The sequence below is a fragment of the Bidens hawaiensis genome, unplaced genomic scaffold, assembly GCF_021521415.1.
Source record: "Bidens hawaiensis isolate Kalapana, Puna unplaced genomic scaffold, B.hawaiensis_p1.1 tig00036316_1, whole genome shotgun sequence".
In the NCBI taxonomy this organism is placed as follows: Eukaryota; Viridiplantae; Streptophyta; class Magnoliopsida; order Asterales; family Asteraceae; genus Bidens; species Bidens hawaiensis.
This window is the reverse complement of record NW_027496328.1, coordinates 109,712-126,874: the sequence shown is the minus strand read 5'-3', so window position 1 is coordinate 126,874 and position 17,163 is coordinate 109,712. Positions and strand designations below refer to the sequence as shown.

The 17,163-nt window shown below is 35.4% G+C and overlaps 1 pseudogene; it reads right to left on the bottom strand.

Moving 5' to 3' along the window:
• Positions 1 to 1,666: 1,666 nt before the first annotated feature.
• LOC143588326 (NADPH-dependent diflavin oxidoreductase 1-like) lies at positions 1,667 to 15,654 on the bottom strand (annotated as a pseudogene).
• Positions 15,655 to 17,163: the final 1,509 nt, after the last annotated feature.

Sequence of the window (17,163 nt, the reverse complement as noted above, 5' to 3'; positions counted from 1 at the left end):
GATTACGTTAAACACTCAAAGGGTCGGTTGTATGACAATTTCCACTTTGGCGGGGAATCTTGTCACACTCCCTAGCTTTAAGGGGGGAAAGAGAAAAAGCAAATCTAGGGAATTCTCAAGGAATTTTCCAATAATGACAACAATCAACTAGCATTAAATGAAAATACTTTAAGAGGAGTCATAAAAATATTTTGAGAGTGAGACATAGTCTCGAAGTTATAATAATATTTTGAGAGGGATGCATTGCTTCGGAGTTGTGTGTGCATGACAATAAAATAAACAATTTTATTAAATAATTAACAAGGAAAGCTGTAAACTAATAATTTGAACACATAAGGCAAGCAAGTAAGCATGCATGTGGCTCCTAAGCATGTTACTAAGGTATCACTAACGACCTATCTTTTCGGTTCTGATACTAATCTGTCACACCTCAACCTAAGGCAGAAATGTCGGGACGCGAACTGATTGTTCACAGCTCTCAAGGTACTACCATACAATAATTTAAAAAGGGCAATATCTATTAAATTCAATTAAATATTCCAACAATTTCAAATAACAAAGTACAACTCATTAAACAAAATAATAAATACAAATCTAAGTCTTGATAAGTTGTGTCTTGTTAAGTTTCTTCTAACTTAATGCATCATTTAAATCTCTTCCAAAAGCTTGTATTTAATTCAGTCTAAAACTTGCATATGCGTATAAAATAAAAACAGATTTGTCAACGCAAGGTTGAGTGAGTAAAATACTAGTTAATTCAATATAATATAATATGAGAAAATTAGCAAACTTTCCTTAATACAGTATACTCTGATTGATTGTGTGGTTAAAAAAACAAAAAGAAAAGTCATTGAAAGTTATTTTTGTTTGGCGACGAGAACTTTAAAGGAAATGAAACAAGCAATCTGGTTTAATTTCTATTGGTTAAACAAGACTGGTTTGACCATTATTGTGAAGTTTTTATTTAGGTTGAACAAGTTGGTTCAATTCAGAGTTCGTATTATATTGGGTTGAACGAGTCAGGTTTTAACCAATGTTTGATTTGAAAGATGTGCTCGTGTTCTGATTTGGGAACAAAAGAAGATCAAGGAATGTTGATGTTCGCTCGATTAGATGATCGGAATCGTAGCCAAAGGAGTGGTTATGCGTTTTCATACGACCGAATGAATGGTCGGGGACAGGGTTACAGAGGCAGTCGAGTTCAGGGGAGCGGAAGAACATATCTATGGATCAAGAAAAGTTCCGGGGAGATCAAGACCAAGATGGTTGTGAAAACCGAGAAGGTCAAGTTCATGGGACAAATCAAACATGGCAAAAAAGACATGCTCGGAGTTGAAGAGCCACCTATTTCGTGTCGGAAATTAGGGGGTGAATGTTGGAAGTAATTTCCAACTTAATAGGCCCATCACGTCTAGGTGACCGGGTTGGACCTATTGGGCATGTGTGATTCATTATTATGTAATGGGTTTATGGGTTACAATTAGGGTTCATCTAGATGCAACCGAGTTAGGGTTCATCAAGAGTCAAACCGAGTTAGGGTTTGACAGAGTTTGTAATCAGTTTTTTGAGTTATATTTTCTGATTAATACAAACGACAGTTATTCGTTTAGTTGGTGTTTGATTATCGATCAGGGACTTGAGGAAGTTGGGACGGATTTGTTATCCATCAAGGCTGTTCCTCCACAAACCCACGGAATGGTGCACAGCCCGTTCCGGGCCCGATGAGGATGAGCGGCGGTGAGGGGTCGGGAGCAGGAAGGAAGCCTTTGTGAAACCATGCTGGTATGCATACGCCTATTGAATAACATAATTCACATATTAGTAATGTACTAACATTTTCTTTTCTGTGGAGTCTATTTTGATGGCTTTCTTTACCTAAAGGCAACTTGTTTTAACCCGAGTATAATTTCGTCAGGGCCCGTTTTACTTTGGACCCAAAGATAATCTTTTGCAAGGATCCATTTTGACCCGAACTCATTTTGCTCAGTACCAGTTTTGACCCGACCCACATGTTTTGCCAGGCTTACTGCCAATCAGTGGTACAAGTAGGGGTGTTCATCGGTTCGGTTCTTGGGTTATTCGGTTTATTCGATTCGGGATGGAATTTATTTGGGTGGAACCAAAAAAACAAAACTGACCCGAATAAGCAAACCCGATTTGGTTATTCTGTTTCAGTTTAAAACCGAACAGAAAACCAATTGGTCATTCAGTTTTGGATTTTTTAGTGTAAATAATTTTGGGCTTAAAATGTTTAGTAATTATAAATTATTATTACACATTTGGATTTTAAATTTTCGGGCTACAGTGCTACACCCTTTATTAATTTCTTGTAAATCACTAAAATGTGTTTTTGGTTATGTCATTTTTGGTTTTTAACCAATAGCAAAACCGAACTGATAAAACGGTTATGAAGAAACATAAAATCAAACCATCGCTGTTTTTTATAAAAAATAAACTCAATCCATCAATTCTTTTATTAGGTTCAGATATTTCCGTTGGGTTATTAAGAATCATACACACCCCTAACTAGCGGAACCTGGTAAACGCAACTTACACTAGGCAGGTTAAATAATTTAGTAACATTAGTGATAAATGTAACAGAACTTATTAAAAGATAATGCATACATTGGTTAGGATCAAGTGAAGCGAGCCAACTGGAACATAAACCAACACGTTTTCTCTTGAAAGGTGTGGTCCATGAAACTATGCTCACAGTGAGGTGCACTTGATTAGGATCCAACATAGAAGAAGATATTGAAAAGGCCCGTGTTTTCAACGGCGGAACCAGTTGTACCAACCACTCGAATGGCATATTAACTGACGGAAAATCCTCCAGCACCTACATAACACTGTAATAATATTGAATTTGTAATCATAGCTAATGCATTAATAATCATTAATATTTACCTCTAAAACAGTCCTTCGTTCTTTCTGGTAGTATTGGTAAGGATCATCTCGGCCTTCGGGTGAGGATAAATACTCGAGTCTTTCCTTCTCGTGTTGAGCACTTGCAAAAAAGCTCATCACCTATATGGATAAACAGCTTGTGAAAATAAATGCATGAAAAATAAAAAATAAAAAAGGAAAACATGAAAGTTGCTATTTTTTGAGTTTGTTATAACTATATAGAAATATAACACACTCAGAAAAATGGCTACCTCGTTAAACGTTCAGTCAACCGTTTGGTGGGACGCTCATTCACATTTGCTTATTTGATATCCCGAGAGAACAAGAAAAAATGTTGTTCGTTCATTTCCGTTCTTTCACTCTGTTATGTTCATTCCTTTATGTTCGTTGGTTTACGCTTGTTTCAATGCATTAATGTTCTAGTATATATCCATTACAATTTTTAAGCTCATAACAGTTTAGTTTGGTTTTATTATTTTTTTAGGCCGATCATATTCTTTAAATTGGTGTTAGCTCAGTTATGTTCGTCTCTTAGCATCCATCAACTGTTCGTTTATGATACTAACAAAAAACGAACATGTTCAAAATCATTTTGTTAACGAACACGAGCTTACCTCGAAGAAGTAACGTCTGGGTGAAGCAGATGCGATAACCATAGTCAACTCAATAAAACTTTTCAAATTTTTTGGAACGTTTATTATACCATCCACACGAAAATCGTCTTTATATTTATGTTTAACTTGAAATCCAAAATTTAAATCTTATACTCACCATATCATCATAACCTATGCAGTTAATGTGGAAAAATATTGGATATCGGTCAAGGACGGATATTTGAGATACTAGTTATCGCAGTGGGATATTAGAAATTTTAATATCATGCAGAATTTATATGCATAGCAATTTAACACTAATAATCTAGTATACTATCCTACCTTAACAAATTAAGCTTCTGCAACTTGCAAAACACTAACAATTGTAGCAAGTAGGAACTGATTAAGACTTAAAACACTAAGTCACTAACATTAAACACTAAAAACTGAGAATTAACATTTAAAACACTGATATCGGTCAAATATTGGTCAATATCGCTGATATTATTGGTACCGGTGCCGATATTTCACATGCGGACCAATAACCGATATATTGACAATATTAACTGCATAGATCATATATGCATGTAGGTCAAAAACTAGAAAATCTTAGAAAAAATGCATGTAAAAGGAAAGGAAACCCATGTGAAATGCACGATTAAATAAACGATACCCACAACAATAAATGCACGATTAAATAAACGATACTCACAATAATCTATGATTCGGGATTTAAATTACAATGCTTTATAAACGCGTCTATAGCTTCAGGGTTTTGTCCAGGGAGAATATCAACATCACCAACTTCATAACTTATAGTCTGAAAAAATAAATTGAACAAATTATATGAAAAAATAAATTGAACAAATTATAAAATATTAAACAAAAAAGGATCACTAATGTATTTACTTACAGATGAAACGCCTCAAATTCAAAATGGCGTACATCTTTCCCGCAGCCCGGTCTACATAATGGATTATTTTTCACCTATATTAATAAGAAAAATGGTATACATTATACTTTTTATAATATACTTGAAATAATAATAGATTAATAGCTACCATTTTCAAAAAGCAGTCAGGTTTATTCTTGTCATTCGACTTTTTTCCAGACAGCATTGACCGAGACATTATGATTTCCTTCTCGAATGACTTCAAATCTGTGAACAAAAACATAATTATCAGCAACCTAACAGAATGTTAAGCACATAAGTATAAAAATAAGAGTGTTAACAAGTCGTGTTCGCGGATGGACACGAATCTGAACACGATCCGAACCCGAAAACCGTGCCAGACACGTGATCCGGAACAAGAAACACATATTTGCGGATTGGGCCACACACAAACCATTTGACCCAAAAGTTTCTTTTTGTTTTTTTATTTTTTTTTATTTTAACATACTAATTCTTTAATTTTACAACAAAAAATACCGATTTATATAACACAGGTAGGTAGATTTTATTTACAAAATCTTGCCTATTTACCTTTTAATTCTAACACGAACCCGTTTATACCAAACCCAAACTTCATGAAGATTCTGAAACTGAGACTAAAAGAGGCTAATTACCGATTTGTCCTTCAGTTTGTAAATATACTTGTGATATCTAATTTGGGTGGGTGAAGCGTCTTGATATCAGAACCAGATATATTTACGCCTTTTGGAAATAAATGTGGATTTTGAGTATATAATATAGTCCATAAAGATGACATCCATGGGTCTAATGCTCCTTCATACCTGCACAAAACATCATATGCACAACTTTGTCTATTTGATATATAATATGAGGATAATCGAAATAACCAAAATACCCTGAAGGATGTTGATCGTCTCCCAACCTTTTTTTCAATAATTGATGTTCCACCAAGATCCACGAGTCGTTTGTCACGTTTCTTTGCCACAAACTGAAACGAAACACACACACTATAAGTTACCAGCAGAAAACCCGCGCGATGCTGCGGTAAAACGCGATACTCGTTTCTATTAGTTTATCAATCCATCTCGTGATCTTGTATAGTAATTTTTTTAGTTTATACACATTGTATGGAACCCAGTTATTTTTCTAAACATAATGATAATTTAGTTTTTTTTTTCTTTTCTTTTTTTTTTTATAACTGAAAACATAATTATTATTTAATGTACTTTTATATATAACACAAACCAAACTACATCTGGATAATGGGTAAGCGAGCAACAAGCTGTGCCGCTATACCCTTTTGAATCGCAAAGCCTATTCTACTAAATATAAATCCTTGGTTCCTCGGGCTCTGCGAGTCACTGTGGACCACCTTCTGCAATTAAAAGATAACATAACATCTTTATAATTTAGTTATAAACTAAAGATAACATAACATCTTCTAGTAGGATTTACAAAATTTGATCACAATATAGATATTCTAAACAAAAGAAGCATTGTTGATTTGTTAACATTTTCAAAACAATATCCATTCTTCAAACATGAGACTTGGATAACCTCTATAGTCTATAACATATCTTTTCGTGAAATGTATATAAACTTATTAGTTGCATGATTAAAAGAAGAAAAATTTGAAGTAATAAGTATTAACTAACATATTAGAACTTAACCCTAAAAGAACACCATTATAACTCAAATCTGAACAGTAACTTTAACTAAAAACAGTGCATTAATTTTAAGTCAAAACGATGCAGAACTTAGTACTTAAAACGGCAACATTTAAACTCAAAAGGGTGCAAAACTGGGACCTACTGCAGAATTAGGGTTTGAATAAACCTTCATTTTTTATAAGTTACAACTCATCGTGTATCAACTATTCTATTTCAAATATACTTTTATTAATACATCATTGTAATTAAAAGATTATCCAAGATCACCACTCATTGTGAATATACCTCTTTCTTTTATTTTTACAACTCACTGTGAATATTACTCTTTCTCCTTTATCACAAAAATTGTGATTATAAAGCTTTCTTTCATAATCACAACTCAATTGTGATTTAACCCTATATTTCATGATCATATCACTAATTTATATACTATCAATTTCATGACACAAATTGATCAATTAAATTTCATAATCATAACTCATTGTGATTTAACGGGTAGCCGTTCATTAGAAGACTTGAAATTTAGTTACGTATTACACTAAAAACATTATAAAAAAAACTTACTCTCAACTTCTCAATGCGTACCTAGCTTCAATGTATCCTTCAAAAGAATGCCTGAGCAAAATGAGCCAGCCGAACTCTAGTTCTCATCATTTAAATGAGTCGACCATGTATTTTGACGAGCTTGGACCCTTCGAGCCTCATAACTAAAGCGATTGAAGGTATAACAGTTGTGCAAAAAGACTAATAACCAAAGTGAAAAGAATTGCCAACATTAGAAAACAAACTTTATTAATAAAGAAACAATAAATTTTAAGCGAACTTTATTAAACACGTTTACAATTTCAGCTAAGTTTCAACCCATTTTAAGTGACATACTAACTTTACGAAAACTATGTTGCTCCCCTTTCAAACTCCACTAAAGCAAAGTGCAATATTTTTGCTTTCGGTGCTCGATATATTTTCTTGATTGATCAGGAGGTACAACCTGCAAAACCAACATGTCAATTCATTTTAGAAATATGCAAAAATGCTATAAGATATTAAAATATAATATAACTTATAAGGCAAAGTTTTACTAGGATGGTCAAAAGAACTCGAAAATGGTTCCAAGACCTTTTCTTCCATATATCCTTGAAAGAGGATTATAGGGCAGGAAAACTAATCCGTGATCCTTCAAAGAATTCTTTTACACCACCTGTTGTAAAGTTAACTTATAAATATATATCCAGTGACGAAGGATAGTTCAACTAATAATGTAACATAGGAGTAAAAGTGAATAATAGTTACCAACAAGGCTATCCATGTATCGGACTATAATTTGTGTGTTTCTTCTTTCAACGACTTTAATTCGGTTACTTGTTAATACAATTACAATATGTTAAACGTAGTAGTGACACACATTTGGGTGTTTCTTCTTTCAGCAACTTTAAGTGAGCTACCTGTTTAAGACGGTTATAATATGTTAAACATAGTATGACAAAATGATCAGGTTTTAACGGGTCAAAAATAAGGACTTACTTCTTATAAAGAAGCTCCAGCTTTAACATTTTTCTTGAATGCAAGTACAGCTAATGTTGTGTGACTGCCAGTAGAGCCACCAGTTATGCGTAGTCATTTAGTATCTGCTTCTCTACTATTCACCCGTACAAAAAGAAAACTAAAAAAATAAACAAATTTAAAAAAAGGCAAAGCGATCATAAGATATCAAGTTGGCTTCAGTTAAATTCCTTCTCAAATGATATAAACCATTACTGATCTACAATGAAAACATACATTAAGCTGACCCATGGTCAATCGAAACTGTAAACCATAACGCTTATAGTAGTTATCTTTTATACCAATATGTCAAACAAAGATAAATTTTGAATTAAAAAAAAGTACAATATAGACTATAGATCAGGAAAAAGAATACCAGATAATACCTGAAAGGGAATACCAAATGATGATAAAGGAAAAAAATACAAGCTTTAGTTGCCTCCATGAGTTATTTTTGTCTTCTCAACCAATAATTATGGCATCTTTTCCAGATTTGATACAACTCTTACTTACTACCAACTTTATATATGTAACTTATCAGTTGACTTCAATAGAGGGCTAAATGTGCTCGTCTAAATCCATTTCCGTAACATTTTTTTTAAAGAATTTCACTCGATTACAAGATAGAGGTTAGTAAACAAACATTCATGTATCAAATCAATAAAAAATATTTCAGGGCTATGATAATTAAATAAATAATAACTACATATAGTATATCGTCAATTTAACATACCATCAAATCAATTCTAGCACATTTGATCGCAAAGGAGTTCCGGTTGTCAACCACAAGACAAACAAAATAATGCAAATTATTAGAAAAAACTTATATTAATTAATTGAAAATATCCCTAAAATCAAATTATATTTATTAACCTTATACAAGACTGTAATTGAAGAAATCCTTTCAAAAAGAAGTGAGAAAGGTTTTGTCTCACCTGTGGAGTAGGAGATGATCTGAGCAAGAAACTGATATCCAATGGAACAGCTTGGAATTGTTTTTTCAAAACAAAAACAAAAGAGAAAACTGTATTAGTATTAGTGTTACAAAAGACTTGTACTTTGATGCATATATGACTTGTACATTGTTATCCGTATCTCGGTATACAAAAATTTTTACATCGAAACGTCGACAAAAATAAGCGCGTCACGATGGTATGTTCGAAATTTATTAAAAATTTAATTCATTCACGGATTTAAAAGAAACACAAAGAAAAAATAAAATAGATGAATATATGGATAAAGTTAAGGGGGTGAAATTGTAACTATTATTCAAATTTACCAAAGTTGAGAATAATTAAGGGATTAAAGTTGTAACTGTAAATTTTAAGAGGTACAATTCTTGTTGCATATTATACAAGTAACAATGCATAAAATTTTAAGAATTTAAGGGTAAAGTAGTCATTGCATATCCAAATATAATATACCATAGTGGTCCTTCAACTTTAATCAAGTTTTATTAGTATATTAAATAGTTACATATTTCCCCCCTAATTATTAACCAACTACCCCACAACATTTAAACGGTCGTAACTTTTTCACACGTTAATATTTTTCTAAAAAATTACACCATAAAAACGAGCATTTTATTATCTTTAATTTTATTATCTAAAAAATTACACCATATAACTGCTACTGCCGACGGATCACACGAGAATAGGTGAAGGATGCACTTAGGAGGATGGGAAGGTCTAAGGCGGTTGGCCCAGACAACATACCCATCGAGGTGTGGAAGTGTCTGGGGGAGGAAGGAGTCATGTGGTTAACTACTATGTTCAATAGTATTCTCAAATCAGGCAAGATGCCAGACCAGTGGAGGAGCAGCGTTGTAGTTCCTATCTATAAGAACAAAGAAGATGCCCAATGTTGTGGTAACTACCGAGGAATCAAACTACTAAGTCATACTATAAAGCTATGGGAAAGAGTGATTGAGGTTAGACTTAGACGAGAAACTCAGGTTACGGTCAACCAATTTGGCTTCATGCTGGGGCGTTCCACCACAGAGGCAATACACCTTATAAGAAGATTAATGGAAAAGTATAGGGAGAAGAAGCGTGATCTACATATGGTGTTTATTGACCTAGAAAAGGCCTACGACAGTGTGCCACGACAGGTTCTCTGGGAGTGCTTGGAGGGTAGAAGAGTGCCCAGGAAATACATAGAGATAATTATGGATATGTATACCAGGAGTGAAACAAGTGTCCGTGCGCCAGTGGGGGATACTGATTTCTTTCCTGTAGAGGTAGGTCTTCACCAGGGGTCAGCGTTGAGCCCGTTTCTTTTTGCAGTAGTCTTGGATGAGTTGTCAAAGTCGATTCAGGGGACTCTCCCGTGGTGCATGATGTTCGCAGACGATATTGTGTTACTTGCTGAGAAAAAACAAGATCTAAACATGAGGCTTGAGGAGTGGCGAACAACCTTAGAGACAAAAGGTTTAAAGATTAGCCGATCTAAGACGGAGTACCTCCACTGTGATTTTGGTGGGATAAACGACAATGAAGACGCACAGATCACAATTGGAGGGCAGGTGGTCCCGCAGGTAACGAAGTTCAAGTATTTAGGATCATTTGTACAGAGCGATGGGGAATTAGATAGTGATGTGACCCACCGAGTTCAGGTAGGATGGTGTAGATGGAATGCAGCCACAGGTATATTGTGTGACAAGAGTTTCCCGACTAAACTAAAGGGAAAATTCTATAGGGTGGCAGTTAGACCTGCAATGCTATATGGAACAGATTGTTGGGCCATCAAGAAGGCACAAGTGCGGAAGATGGAGGTAGCAGAAATGAGAATGCTACGTTGGGTGTGTGGGCACACAAGGCGAGACCGAATAAGAAACGTTGTGTTTCGCGAGAGATTAGGGGTGGCGAACATAGCAGACAAGATAAGAGAGTGGAGATTGAGATGGTTTGGACATGTAAAGAGAAGACAGACGACGAATCCTGTTAGATCCGTAGAAAACATTACTATAGAGGGGAGGAGGGGTAGAGGACGACCGAAATTGACTTGGGATGAGAGGATTAGGCATGATTTGATAGACCTAAACCTCTCCGAGGACATGGTTGAGGATAGGAATTCGTGGAGAAGTAGAATTAAAGTTAAGGATTTTTAGAGAGAATTGAATACCTTAGGGCTTAGACTTAACTTATTTAGGTCACATACCATAATGGTATTTCCTTTACATATATTATTATTATTATTATTATAATTATTATTAGGTTTTATATAGTTGTTTAACTGTGATCTTATTATTAATATTATTATAATTAGTAGTAGTTTTTATATAACTGTTAAACTTTGATTTCCTTTATTTTGCTTCATACACATGTACTTAGAGCCGAGGGTCTCTCTGGAAGCCACCTCTTTATTCCTTTGGATAGAGGTACGGTGTGCCTACATCCCACCCTCCCCAGACCCTACTTATAGCTTTGCTGTCGGTGAGATTTTACTGGGTATGATTGATTGATTGATTGATTGATAATTTGAGTATGGTATTGCTATAGTTTATTAATTTTTAAAAAACTAACATGTTACATGATTACCAATTATTATTAGCAATAGGTCGGGCATGTTCGACTAATGGTGTTGGAACGGTTTAGGGTTGGAACAGGTTAATACAAAAAGGGTTAATTTAGTTCATGTCAGGGTGGGTTTAGATCGAAAGGGTTAATGTCAAAACGGGCTTCGGGTTAAAATGTTTTCGGATCAAAATAGGTTCGTAAAAAAGGATTGGGTTAAAAGTAGTTTATTTGAAATTGTTATACATTTCATCTTTGCTTCTTGCTTGTCGCCACCTGTTATGCGCGTTCAAGCATCAGTTACATGGATGACATTGTTTATACATACCGGTTGCTCGCGTATAGGGATTATGTGGTACTCTTACTGGCACCGGTTACACGCCCGATGCCACGTTAAATACATACCACTGTCGGGTTTCGCACGTACCGTTGCGAGGTTACAAACGTACTAACAACGGTTGCGTTTCTACGTGCACCGCTGCATCGCGCGGTAACTGGCTAGTAGTAATAGAGTCGGTGGTTTAAATGGACTTGCAAAGACTATAATACCCTATAAAATTCTAAAATTCTTGCTATGAGAGTTGTATATAAAGCATGGAGTATGGTACCTCTTAAAATTTAAGAGGTCCCTAACCCCTCCTTTATATATAGTAGAGATTGACCATAACATATTTATAGAAATTCACTACTTAAAAATAACAACTAAAATACATGATAAATAAAAGCCGACTGAAGCCAACAAAAGAAAACCTAAGTAATATCGCACGTATGATATAACGAACCCAACCCAAATCGACAGTTTAGTTTTATGTTCTTTCAAAAACCGGATTTCTAGTTTGGTTTCAGCTTTGCATGTATCGAAACCAATAAATGAACTGAATCATTAAAACTGAATTGCCTTTTATAACCAAAGTTGATAAATCTAAATTTACTGTTCGGTTTCATCTTTGCATGTACCGAAAAATGAACCTAACCCGATAAAACTGAATTCTCAGTTTTGGTTTACCATGTACCGAATACCTAAAAAACCAAACCACACGAACCAAACCCAAAACACTCAACGTTTGTCATTGAACTTATGGATTAAATTATCTTTTATTGAAAGCTAAGTAATTTATTAAAACTTAATAAATGATGTAGCCCAAAATGGTTAAACCAATGCGTAATAACCAATATATCATTAATAGGGTTGTCCAAACCGAACATCACTTAAACTTGCTCGCCGCTCGCTCAGATTTTGCTCGGGAAATGTTCGCTCGTAAACGAGCCGCTCTGCTCGATTCGGTTTGTAAACGAGCTAAGCAACAAGCAAAAGTTTGCTCGATTCAGTCCGACTTGAATATTTTTACTTTATTTTATATATAATTATAGCATAGTTGTCAATAGCGAATAGCAGTAAATAGCGACATACTATCTATATGTTACATAGCGAATAACGGTAAATAACGACCACTATTTCGTGTTTAGCGGTAAAGTAGTAGAAAATTTTATAAATATAAAAATAGCTATTTGTAATCTTTATATACATATAACGTCAGTTTTAAACTTATTTATGTATAGATTTAAAAGTTTAAGGACTAAATGTAAATTAGTAAAATTAGAAGGGTTAAATATTGATATACACAAACTAATTTCAAACTTTTTATGTTAAAGTTGATAAGTTTTAGGGACCAAATACAAACAATTGAAAGATTAAAGGGGTTAATGTTAAAATATGTAAAGTTATTAAAACCAAAAAAACCTAAAACAAAGATACAGCCGCTTATGCAGCCAAGTATTCTTCTTCTTCCTTGTTTTCGGCAAAAACTGCAGCTCTGCCGCCGGAAGTCGCTATATTGTCACTATTTGGCCGCCAAGTAACCTGTAGCGGCATATGGCCAATTCGCTATGAAGCGCGTTATAGCGAGCGCTATTGTCGCTATTGACAACTATGAATTATAGAGGAACAAATATATAAATATACAGACAAAACACATATATATAGGTATATAGACTTTTTAACCCTTTTAATATTTTCATATTCCTTCAATTTTATAGTTTTATTTGTCCGCTTAAAGTATTCAGAATACTAGAAGTTTATTTACATGTTCATTATATCTCACTTCAAACTTCTTTCTCATAAAAATTTACAACATATTACATGTTTGTCTAAAAACTACTAATTTGTTTACAAAATATATTTCTTACAACCTTCAAACTTGTTTCTTATTGAAAATTTTAAAGTAAAAAAGAATAAAATAATGCTCGAAAATCGCTTGATCTTCGATCGAAAAATGCACGATTCGATTTTGGCTCATTTCGATTTTCGCTCGGTTTGAATTTCAATTGTTCAGTTCGGTTGTAAACGAGCAAGCCTTTGTTCGGCTCGACTCGTGAAAAGCTCTGATCATTAATTCACTAGCAATTAAGGCCCAAATTCAGAATTTTGGGTCAATTTTTATTTTTTTGCCCAAAAATTTGAGTTCTTTACCAAACTAGTGTACTTGATAAACTTATTTACCAATCTAGTGTAGTTTTAAACTTATTTACCATAATGGGTTTTTTTATAGGACCCACCATTCACCCACCCACTTCATCTTCTACCTTCAAACCACCCTTTCTCTCTCTATACATTCTCTCTTTCTAGACCATCTCCGGCGGCCACCGTTACATTCGCCGGAATATACATGAAGCCATAATAAAGAGTTATAAAAGTATTATTTACTAGCAACTAATTAATATAAAGCGTTAGGTAAATAAAAGAGTCCTCCAGTGGGTTTATAAAATATATACCTAGATTGTTATGTTTTCTTCTTCTTGTTTTTGGCGATACGAAAAGATTCGCAGATGGATACGAAGAAAGAGGGGATGAAGAACATATATTCAAGAAGCTTCACATAAGAACCACCAATCACGATCCTAACCCTAACCCCAATCCATCATCGTCATCATCTCCTTGCTCCACCACCGATCAACACACTTTGTCAATGGTTTCCGGTCAACTCTCCATTCAGTCACCACCTGCCGCTAGTCCTCATCCTCCGACGTTGCACTATGTCAACGCACTTCTTCTTCATCGTATTTTTTATGAATCTTTCCACCATGGCTTCATGTATATTCCGAAGGATGTAACGGTGGCTGCCAGAGATGGTCTAGAAAGAGAGTGTATAGAGAGAGAAAGGGTGGTTTGAAGGTAGAAGATGAAGTGGGTGGGTAAATGGTGGGTCCTATAAAAAATACCCATTATGGTAAATAAGTTTAAAACTACACTAGATTGGTAAATAAGTTTACCAAGTACACTAGTTTGGTAAAAAACTCCAAAAATTTAAAACCCAAATGGTAAAAACTTAAAAAAATAAAAACATAACGGTTTTCAAAAACCCAAAAACATAATTTTTGATTTTTGGTTCTGTTTGGGCTGTAAACTGACCCAAAACCCGGATCCAATCCCCTAGTCAGGTCCTGGATCCAATGAGTCCACAGGGTAGGATACAATAATAACCAACACAATATGAGTATAACTTCCCAAAGTCCAATGACCGGAACCTGCAAAACAGACAACGTGAGTCTCGTCACGGGAAGGACAAGAGGGGGGGGGGGTCTTCCCGTAACCACCCTCCGGCGTGAGAATCAGTACAGTTCTTAAGAGTGAAAGTACTAAAGTATTAGAGTGAGTACAGTGAGAGTGTATGTGAAGGAATGAATGAATACCTCATGCAGTTTGACAAGGTATTTATAGCCGAAGGATGTGGGAAGGTGATTGGGCTAACTGTCCCTTTCTAGAATATCTCAATAACCGTCTGGACGCGTGTCCCCTCGTGATAGGTTGAGTTATACGTCCCATGTGTGTGGGTATAACAACCTGGACACGTGTCACCCTATGATAGGACGGATAAAACCCTGGCCATGTGCACGGTTATATCAACCTGGCCAGATGTCCTTCAATCATTGGCTGATGATTCACGTATTGCCCAAGAAAGCATCTTGGGAAACTTTCTAGAAAGTAATTAGTTAATGACAGCTGTCCTGAGGCATTGCCTCCCGGTCATCTTGTGCGGACGGATACTCCATCCTGCGGATGACTTCTGAGGGTGCCAGGATGCTTCCGCATACATCATGTGGGTGTTTCTCCCTTAGACGGTTAAGCGGATGATCCATATGTCTCGCGGGTGGTATATGAGGGGTTCCTCTCCGACCCGCGGGGGTATTTGGGTCTTTTTGGTACTCTACCTCTATAAGTCCCCCAGTCTAGTGTTTCTTCCGCGGGAAGTTTTTATGCGGGTGGAATTTTGGACTTAAGGTAAATTTTGGGGGTTTTTGAATTTTGGAGTTTGATAGAAAATATCTTCTGTTAGTGCAGATAATCATGAAAAAAGGACAAATTGACCACTTGCAGGCGCGTGGGCAGATGATGTGACGTTATGCCGGCTGTCATTGTACCCGACTAATCACCTTTTTCCCTTTTTCGAATTTTTCGTGTGAAGTGGCGGTTGTTGAATGGGTGGCGATTTTTCTCTCTCGTTCATATCCCATCGCATAATTGCGATGGGTATAAATAATGGGAGTTATCTTCCGTTCGAAGTTTTATCGCCTTTGATTTCTAAATATCTTTCTTCTTTTTCACTCTGGAAATTTCTACTAACCACTAAATTTCCTCCAAGTTTGTTTATTGTTCTTCATTTCTTTTGCTAAAACGATGGCTGGTCAATCTAAAATTGACGAAGTAGATTTTGAGTCAAGATTTTACCCAAAACTGATCATATGGAAGATTGGAATCTTCACAACCTCCTCAAAAATGACTAAGTATGGAACCGGGCACACCTAAGACATATGAGCAAGCTTTTACTTATCCGGGCATGGTATTTTGCCTATCGGGCAAGGTTATCTTCTAGAAGTCTTCTTTAGTGGATATCCGGGTAGCGTTCACTCTTTTGTGTATACCCGAGCAAGGTTCACTATATCAAGCAGGTCTGTTCTTCATAGCCGAGTAAGGTTTACTTCAGAGTAAGATCTTGGCTAACCAAGCTCAGGAAACCAAGTGTTTGGGCAAGGTATTCTAGAATAATACAGTGGTCCAAATAAGCTTGATGAGAAATGAAATATCTCATGTAACATCGGGCAAGGTTCAACTCAAGCAAGGTGCAGTGATCCCAAGCACACTTTTCTAATAATCTTATTCCAAGCAAGGAGTTGATGAGACCATTAAAGAACAAGGTTTCTAGTTGGATTATGTCGGGCAAAGTCTGATATAATCAAGAAGATTGAAGTCTGGTTGGTGAGTATTTTCCTTTGGAAAATACTCCAAGTAAAGCATACCCGGAGAACTGTTCCCGGGCACACTTCAGGATTACCAAGTCTAACTAGGAAGGCAGAGCACAAAGTCTACTCGGAGAAGTTTACTTCTACAAAGCCTACCCGGAAGACTTGTTTTACACTTAGGATTTTTTTGAATATGTAATTTGAAAATGTACGTTATATTTTGGGTTTCTAGAAGGAATGACAGCTGTCCTGAGGTGTCAGGCCTATAAAAGGAATAATTAGGTTACACCTCAAAGAGACGGAAAGGATAGGCGGCTGAATACATTATTAGAAAGAACATTTATTGAGCGACGTCCGTTCCTAAGATTTGTACGAACATAACTTTCCCATCAAGAAACCCTAGATAGTTATCATTTGTATGATTAACTTTATATGAATGGAAATTTTTTGAGTGAATCTTGTGTGTTAATTACCTTTCATTTATTACCCAGCAACCAAATCATTTGTTATTGATTCCGCCTTTATCAAACGGTTTTCTTTCTAAATATAGCAACCCGTCATTAACTCTCTTGTCAACACATTATTGTGTGAGTTATGACTTGATTTGTGTAAGATCTACCTACAATCGGGGACTTGACAAGTGGTATCAGAGCTGGTCACTGCTATTTTTAGTAAGAAATTGTTGCTGATTGAAGAACAATGACGTAAGCAGAACACTTTTCCATTAAAGAGAGTCAGCTGCTCTGTTCTTCACTTCTTTCCAGATCTACATCTATCCGGTGTTTTCT